The following is a 9,154-nucleotide window of genomic DNA, read 5'->3' as shown; positions in this document are numbered from 1 at the left end:
CCTGGCTCACTGCAACCTCTACCTTGTGAGTTCGAGGGATTCTCTTGCCTCAGCCTCCTGAGTAGCTGTGATTACAGGCATCCGCCACCACACCCAGCTAATTTTTTATTTTTAGTAGAGACAGGGTTTCACCATGTTGGCCAGGTTAGTCTTGAACTTCTGACCTCAAGTAAACCGCCTGCCTCAGCCTCCCAAAGTGCTGGGATTACAGGCATGAGCCACAGTGCCTGACCAGTTTTAGAATTTTAAAATGTAGTTATAAATAAAATGGGTTTGGAGCTGAGAAATCATAACTGACTATTTGGTCCAGTCTACCCCTTTGGCCCCTCATCACTCATGTACACCCTTTTATGCACACTTGAACTTCCATACAAAAATATAGTTTTACGCCTCTGCCTATCAACATGCAACTAACCTTTGTACAAATGAAGATACTTTTACCTCTCCCAGAGAAAAAAAGACACAAAATTCCAAAAGTAGTTGTGTTATTTCCAGATGACAATCACAGTATCTGTCTCTGGGTGATGTGAATATCAGCCTCATCTGAACATTTAGCTACAGTCCCATTTGAATGTTCTGTGATCTACAGGCTAAATTTTAATTTTGTATAAGGTATTTATATCAGTAGTATTTACCTTAGTGAAAAATAAGAAACAAATCAAGTATGAGGCAATGAAAAACAGGACATTGGCTCATATAGACCTGGTTTAGATCAGATAGCTCCATGGATAATAAACTTGAGTGTGTGTCTTCAATATTGTAAACCTCAGCTCTCAAATGTGCAAACTGGAGTCACAATTGCTATCTCACATAGAAATTAAAAAGTGTTGTGCTGAATGAGCGTATGCTTGTGAAGTACTTAAGAAAATCCTTAAAGGTAGCTTTGGCTGGCTGGTAAAGTTGCTGGTCAAAGGATGTCAAAGGAGCTTCCCAGATAAGGGGACTCGTGAGCCCCTCCGCAGGTATGGAAATGAAGAAAGCACTTTTAACACAGTTGACTGTTCCCATCTTCCTTCAGACTTTCTTCGTTTGGCTCTTAGTGTTTCACTCTACTAAAGACTACATGTTAAGTTCATCACCACCGGTAAGTAAATAAATTGTAAATCATAAGGAAAGGAAGAAACAGAGAGAAGACATGAGCATTTGTATAACAATACATGTGTAAATAACATGTAAGGAAAAAAACATCCACAGGTTTTTTTTTTGTTTTTTTAATTATTATTTTTTAATTGCATTTTAGGTTTTGGGGTACATGTGAAGAACATGCAAGATTGTTGCACAGGTACACACATGGCAGTGTGATTTGCTGCCTTCCTCCCCGTCCTTGTTTCTGTAACTGATCACCAGCAGAGTTGATATTTATAATTTCCTTCTTCCACTATTCTTTCCACATTTCCTTCTTTTGTCCTCTGCCAGGACATCAGTTGATGTGGGTTCTTTACCTGGCAGAATGATCACAGCTTTCATTTCTAAAGGGCTGGGGTCTTTCTGGTTCTGCCTTTTTTTCCATTAAGTATTACTAGTAGACAGGGAAGTGCTAAGAGGCATCCCCAAACATCCCCTGGGTTCCAGACAGCCCTACATGCCCTCCTTGTATGGCAGCAATCCAGTTTCTCCTTGGTAATCAAAACTAACCACCCCAGCAGGCAGAATAACTTCTTTCTTTGCCTTTCAGTTTAGTGGCCTGAGGAGCCCATAAGGGTTCAATTGAATGGCTTGTGTCCCCTGACGGAAGCATTCTTCCCTTGGGTACTCAGACCAACGAGACATCCAAACAAAGTTCTATAAGTGAGATAGTAGGTCAATAGGTGAGAGGAGCCATTTCTGCTTTTACCTCTTGATACTTGGACCTCTGCATTTTGTCTGTGGGCAAAACAGCAACATATATCATATGCTGATTCAAAGTGTATACTGCAACCTGTAAAACAGCACCCAAATTTTCACAGTGTTGTCTCTCAGCTGGTGTGATGAGTAGGTCTTCAGCAGGCTGTTCCATTCCACCATTCTCTCTGGCCTGCTGCTTCTTACAAGATTGAGATAGCAGATCCCATGGGTATGGGTGAGACCCACTGCCTCACTTACTTTGCTGTGAAACATGTTCCTTGATCAGAATTAATGTTGAGAAAACCGTGACAGTCAATAATACATTTTGCAATTTCATGGAACTGAGACAATAGCCTAGTATAGGGCATCATTTGCATCAGCTGGAAGGCATTAGCACCCCTAGGCATGAAAGGACAAGGGAAGAAAGATTGTTTCTGGGCCAAGTAAGAGCTAAAGACTCAGAGGAGTTACCTCCCTCCCACCCACCCTGGCAGGAACCGTGACCACCAGGGACACAACTATCACCAGAGACATGGCACACAAGCAGAGAGGAATCAGGAAAGAAGAAATACTTCAGTCTCCTTCTCCTGCTGCCCTTTGATCTTTAGCCAGTGCCTACCTTTGTCTGAACCCAAAGGGAACCAGAGGGCAAAAAAGTAGTGATGCTTCAGAGGGGCCAGGCTCCCAGGGCATAGAGTAGAACAAAGGAGGGCAGAGAGTATACTTGGGTGGGAGACTTGAGTGGGGTTAGGGACCAACCTATGAAAGAATTATTCAGGCAAATGAGATCTGGAAGGACTTTCTGGCAACTTTGAAGTCTTAAGTAGAAAGCTGAAGGGGTTAGGGTTTCAATTAATATGTTCATTTCTTCTTTGTTGGAAAGTGGACTGGAGCCGGGAGTGAATGGCCAGCTGCATAGTTACTGTGGAAACCAGAGACGTGAAGGGGCCCTGTCACCCTTTGGACAAACACCGGCCGATTAGCATGCATGTCTCTCAGGGACCAGTGACATGACTGGAAGTGATGTGCCAAGTTGACATTGGCAACTTGTCATTTTGGAAAGAGCTCAAGAAAGATTCAGAGTCAGAAATCTCTGTACTAAATAAGAAGACCTCTGTTTCCAGGGTGGAGAAGCAATGGGGAGAAGGGTAATACCCACTTTGCAGGAATGGCAGAGGGATGACATGAGCATACTCTGACATGAAGCTAGTGCTCAAGAATTGGTGGTTGTTAGTAATAAAACTGCATTTCAAGCAAGGATGAGAAGAAAGACATATCCAGAGAAAATAGATGCTATGAAACAACACTAAGATTCTAAAGGGCTGTGTCCCTGTCTTCTGTATCTTGGCATCACTGGCACCAAGCCTAGGCCTAACAAGGAGCAACCACTCACTGCTGATGAATGAGAATGACACAAAAACAATTCCAGTGGGGATGAGGCCCCAAGGTCGAAGCAGATGGAGTTAATAAGCTAAACTTGGAGTTTTAATTTAAGGATGCACATATGATCTCATTCACATCTTTGGGATCTGGAAGAATGGGATTAAAGCTTAATATTGTTAGAGAAGCCTGAGACTGTGCAAAGAGACACAGTTCATGAAGGAGACGGGCACAGAGGCCCTGTATTTGAAGGTCTAAACACGTCTGAATCTAAGAGTGAGTACCCAGGTGGAGAGTAATGTCAGGTAAGAGCATTACAGACTACATGGGAGCACCCCTGGGGCCACTGGTCTGAGGGGGCTGTGAACTGTTATCCACATAATAATTGCTAACATTTACTAAATGCTCACTACAAGCCAAGTGCTTAATGTAAATTACCTTTTTAGGTTCAACATCAACCCATCAGGTCAATCCTATCATTCAGATTTTACAGATGTGGAAATCAGGGCTCAGAGAGGTTAAATAACTTACCTATGGTCAGCCAGCAAGTAAGAACCAAAATTTGAGCCTGGGGTCTTGTGAATTTTGAGTGATGATCCTGGCTTCCTGGTATTTGCCCCGTGTGCTCTCCCACCCCACTGTTTGACCAATCAAATACGGTAAAAGTGACGACATGGCACTTCCAAATCTAGGTCCTGAAAGACATGGTGGTTCCTGCCTCTCTCTCTCTTGGATCATACATTCTAGGGAAGATGTCCGCCCTGTCATAAGAAAAGCCCCAGCTGATAAGGAACTGAGGCTTCCAGCCAACAGCCAAGCAAGGAACAGAGGTCTCTTGCTAAGCCACTTTAGTGAGCTTAAAAGTGGATCCTCTAGCAGCAGCCAAGCCTTTAGATGACTGCAGTTCCTACTGTTGCCCTGTTTACAACCTCATAGGATACTGTAAGCCTGAACCACCAGCTAAATCACTCCCAGATTCCTGACCTATTGAAACTGTGAGCTAATAAATGTTTGTTGTTTTAAGCCACTGCGTTTTCATACAATTCATTATGTTGAAATAGATACGCAATACAGTGTTACAATAACAACACAATCCCAGAAGCCTGATGTCTTTCTCAAATTTCCAAAGTTTCTAATCTGGGCATTGAAGGTTGAATAGAAGCTTACCTAGAAAGAACAGCAGCATAGCATGTTCAAAAACTAGAGACTGCAATTGAGCATTTGAGATCCTTTAAATAGGGTGCTTCAACTGTGAGAAGAGTATGTGCAGGAAGCAGAAATAAACGAGTAGACCGATGTTGTTTATGTCATGTTAAGATACCTGGACCCTGTACTGTAGGTAATAAGGAACTGCTGACCAACATCATAATAAGCCAAGACAGTGAAGAGGACAGACTTTTTAAAAACCCATATAAAGGCACAGAGATGAATGCTTGTTAGGAGGCTGATTGCACTAGTGGGAGATGTTGAGCATGTGAACAGGGATGGTGGGGGCAGAGAGTAGGGGCGAATACATGGAATAGAATGAGCAGAAACCTGTGGGTTCAACGTAGAGGGGAGGCCGGGCACAGTAGCTCAGGCCTGTAGTCCCAGTGCTTTGGGAGACTGAGATGGGAGGATCACTTGAGAGTTTGAAACCAGTTCAGGCAACATATTGAGACCCTATCTTTATAAAAGAGAGAGAAAGAGAGAGAGGAAGGAAGGAAGAAAAGAAAAAGAAAGAAAGGAAAGAGAAGGAAGGAAGGAAAGAGAGAAAGAAGAAAGAAAAGAAGGAAAGAAAGAAAAAGAAAGGAAAGAAAGAAAAGTGAATTAATTAGCTGAGTGTTGTGGCACACACCTGTTGTCCCAGCTACTTGGGAAGCTGAGGTAGGAGGATCACTTGAGCCCAGGAAGTTGAGGCTGCAGTGAGCTGTGACAGAGCCACTACACTCCGGCCTGGGTGACAGAGACCCTGTTTCAAAACAAAACAAAACAAAACACAGAGAGGGTGGGAGGGATGTGTGAGAGGGAACAGAGACAGCGACAGGGACAGACAGATTTGGCAGAGATGGAGAGAAGTACTTCCCAAGGGACACTGATTTGTTGGTATTTTTATTCTCAAGCTATAGACCAAGACCTGGAATTAATATGTCAAAGGATTCTATGAGGAAAACCATTTAAAAATTGGATCTTTTTCTTTTCTTTTCTTTTCTTTTCTGCACAGGGAGAAAGTTTAAGCTCTCCTCAAGTATAAAAGACTTCTTTTTCTTCCGTAATGTTGAAAACTGTGGACTGTTGTGATCAGGACAACAGGGAAGCTTGCAGCACGAGAGCTCTGGGTTGGATTGATGCTTCGCACCCCAAGGGCTGCCAGCTGGAGAGGAGGAGGAGCAATCACTCCTGCAGTTTCTAAACACTACACAGATGCCAGGTAGCTTCTCCAGGAAAGCAGCCCTCTGAGGAGGCAGAGAGAGGAGGCTTCTCTTTTTCAGCAGCCAGAGCTGCTGAGATCTCTGCGCAGATTCAGCTCTCTCTAATGGATCGGTTCCAGCCCGGCACACTCAGCGGAGAGGGCTCCACTCATCCATCACCAACATAATGTGGTCCTCCCCACACTTCACAGTGTCCTCTTGCTGTTAAAAAGGAGTTTTTGCCTTATCAAGATCCTTTGTGAACAGTCTCCAGGAAGAAGCCCAGGCCACCACCAGCAGAGGTGAATGCAAGCTCATGTTTTATTTTTGCTGCTTAATCATTGCCTCAATCACTGCTCAAGCTCTGCCTTTGTTTCCAAAGGTTACATGTGGGGAAACCTCTTTTTCTATGCTGGAATTAATAGGGGGGCAAAGATGAGTCCACCGATAAGCAGAGCCTTAAAACAGAGAAAGAACTTTGCTGGAGCATGTGTGAGTGAAGCACTAAGCAATCAGACTGTGTGATGGCAGTTATTATTGCAAGTTAAGACATTTCTACAAATATTTCAACACCTCCATACACTCACTCCTCTCCCCCTGAGTCTCTGAGAGACACTTGGCGACCAAGAGAGGAAGCTCAAAAAACAAGAAGCTTTGAAAAATTAAACTGTGGGTTCAACAGAGGTAGTAGGAAAGACAAAAACACAGGAGGAGTGGCTGGATGTGGTAGCTCACACCTGTAATCCCAGCACTTTGGGAGGCTGAGATGGGTGGACCAGCTGACGTCAGGAGTTTGAGACCAGCATGGCCAACATGGCGACACCCCATCTCTACTAAAAATACAAAAATTAGTCGGGTGTGGTGGCATGCACTTATAATCCCAGCTACTCGGGAGGCTGAGGAAGGAGAATCACTTGAACCTGGGAGGCGGAGGTCTCAGTGAGCTGAGATCGTGCCATTGCACTCCAGCCTGGGTGACAGAGTGATAGACTCCAGCTCAAAAAAAAAAAAAAAAAGATGGAGGAGCAATAAAAAGGCATCCATACTTTGATTTTAATGAGAGGAAAGAGGACGGCTCTCTCTTACTTATCCCTGTTTTGTTGTTGTTTTGAGTAGCATGTGTCACTCTGCATATATCTTATCCATGTGTTTGCTTTCATTATTATCTGTCCACTTGCCTAGAATGAAAACTCCGTGGGAGCATGGCTATACTGTCTTGTTCATTGCTGCCTCTCCAGGGCCTGAAACAGAAGCAGGCAGTCCATAAACTTTACTGAATGAATGAGTGAATGAATGAAGGCCCCAAGGACGGTCTTCAGGCAAGGTGAGCCTGGGCAAAGGTTTTCAGTGCTAGCCCATCATGACCAAATAGCTGCAATACATTTATTTCACTTTGTCACATGAATTAGACTCATTTAGGGAGAACAAGAATCCTTTGGAATTGCAGACGTCTCTGAGGGGTGAATAGCTGTTCATATCTTAACCTGATCCTCATTCTAACTGCTTTCCAAGAACATGGAGCTAAGATCCCAGCACTGAGAAGATGAGCATTCAGAGCAGGGGACATTTAGGTATCGGACAGCCTCAGTGACTCCTGGGTTTAGGATCAGTGAGATAATCTCCAGTATCTACAGTGGGCAGGTGGAAGAGTGTCTGATGCAAACTGTATTTATTTAAAAGATTTCCAGACAGCAGGGCTTGTGCCTTGGCAATACAATAATATTTGTTTCTCCTCCTTTCTCTTCACTCGTTGGCCTCATGTTCTATAATACCAGAACGTGGGTCAGATTTAGATACCTCATTTATTCGTTTGTGATTCATTTAGCCAGTGATTATGGAGCACAAACTTGTGCTGAAAACTGTGCCTCAGTGTCCTCAAGAGGTTCCATCTTGTGGATTCCAAAAGCCTGTGTGATCTACCGGGTAAAACGTTGTTTTCTAAGGAAAGTGGCATTCTGACTGCTGAACCGCAGATTCTCATTGCCCTGTGGAACCCAGGCCATTCTTGAATTGGGTCTTGGCTGTGTTGCCTCAGACTGTTAATGAATTGTTTCCCAGCCTGACTGAGTGCTCCTTGAAGATAGGCCTGGGTCCAGCCATTGCAGCAAATATTGCTAACTTGGGGGTCTAATTCTGGTGCTTTGGTGGTTGCTGCTTTGCTTATTTTTTTTTTATGTCTGCTCTTTCCTGTGAAATTGTTTCTTTGTGTGTTTCATAGTTGTGTGTGTGTGTGTGTGTGTGTGTGTGTGTGTGTGTGTGATAGTTTTAATGTGTGGGTTTATGCTTGATGAAGTTTATGGAATTTCTGTGCAGCATGGGTTAAGAGTATCTCTTCAAAAATATTTTGCACTTGCTTCTGCCAACCTTGTTATCAGCTCAAGTTGTTTCTTATGTAGAATTATTGGAGATGACCTCCTCCACACTTAAATAGAATAAATTAGAACTTTGCTGGGTGTGGTGGCTCATGCCTGTAATCCCAGTACCTTGGGAGGCCAAGGTGGGCAGATCCTTTCAGTTCAGGAGTTCCAGACCAGCCTGGAAAACATGGTAAAACCCTACCTCTAGAAAAACTGCAAAAATTAGCCAGGCATGGTGGCACATGCTTGTAGTTCCAGCTATTTGGGAGGCTGAGGTAGAAGGATTGCTTAAGCCCAGGAAGAGAAGGTTGCAGTGAGCATTGATCATGCTACTGTGCTCCAGCCTGGGCAACAGAGTGACACCCTGTCTTAAAAAAAGTTTTTGAACCTCAAACCCTTATGGTATAATACCCACTATGGGCATAAGTTACAATTGGATGCTTATTATAATTTCTCAGAAGGAAAACATTTTTTCCTACCCAGAGCCCTTTACAGTTAAGCAGAGTTTTCCCAAATGTGCCTTTAAAGGGTATTGGCTTATGCAGGCTTCTCAGGTTGAGGTCTTGTTCCTGAATGAGCAATGAAACCCCGAATTGACAGCCTTGCCCCCGAAGACCGCCGAAGTATCAGATGCTCCTTGCAGCTCCTTTTATCAGCTCACACTCCACTTGTGGACGCTGAGCATTTCCTTCCCTTTTTCTTTTCCTTTTGCAAATTCATTTATGCATTTAGAAGGATGCAATGTACCCATGATTTCTAGGTGTTTTATGGCACTAATGTGTATTGTAGAAACGGGTATTCTCTGATTGTTCATCGTTCAAGGTAATTATAGACATATTGTTTCAAAATTAATAGATTTGCAAACCATGCTATGTATAAAGCTCTATGTGGGACAAAACAAGGGAAAAATAGTATGTGCCATGTACCCTTAAGCAATTTCACACATGCTGTCTTATCTGATTTTCACAACAGTCCTATGAGATAGTGATTATCCCCATTTTATATATAAGGAAGCTAAGGCCGCATAATAAGTGGCTTGCTCAAAGTCACATATCAATAAGACAGCTGGCATAAAACCCATACCTGACTCCAAAGTCTGTGCTCTCCCACTGCACAGGTTCATGACATAGCCCATGGGAGAAGACATAGGTGACAGAAGGATCAATAGCAGTATAAGCAGTATTTTCACAAAAGTGCTGTGAA

General features: G+C 43.4%; 1 long non-coding RNA gene across 1 annotated transcript; it reads left to right on the top strand.

The window, feature by feature from the left end:
- Positions 1–109: 109 nt before the first annotated feature.
- Positions 110–8,194, top strand: LOC141584861 (uncharacterized). Its single transcript, XR_012518098.1, has 4 exons — positions 110–1,282; positions 2,708–3,509; positions 5,408–5,896; positions 6,777–8,194. It is a non-coding gene; the product is annotated as an uncharacterized LOC141584861 (long non-coding RNA).
- Positions 8,195–9,154: the final 960 nt, after the last annotated feature.

Source organism: Saimiri boliviensis, chromosome 6, assembly GCF_048565385.1.
Source record: "Saimiri boliviensis isolate mSaiBol1 chromosome 6, mSaiBol1.pri, whole genome shotgun sequence".
In the NCBI taxonomy this organism is placed as follows: Eukaryota; Metazoa; Chordata; class Mammalia; order Primates; family Cebidae; genus Saimiri; species Saimiri boliviensis.
The sequence above is the reverse complement of the archived record's forward strand: the minus strand, read 5'-3'. Positions and strand labels throughout refer to the sequence as shown.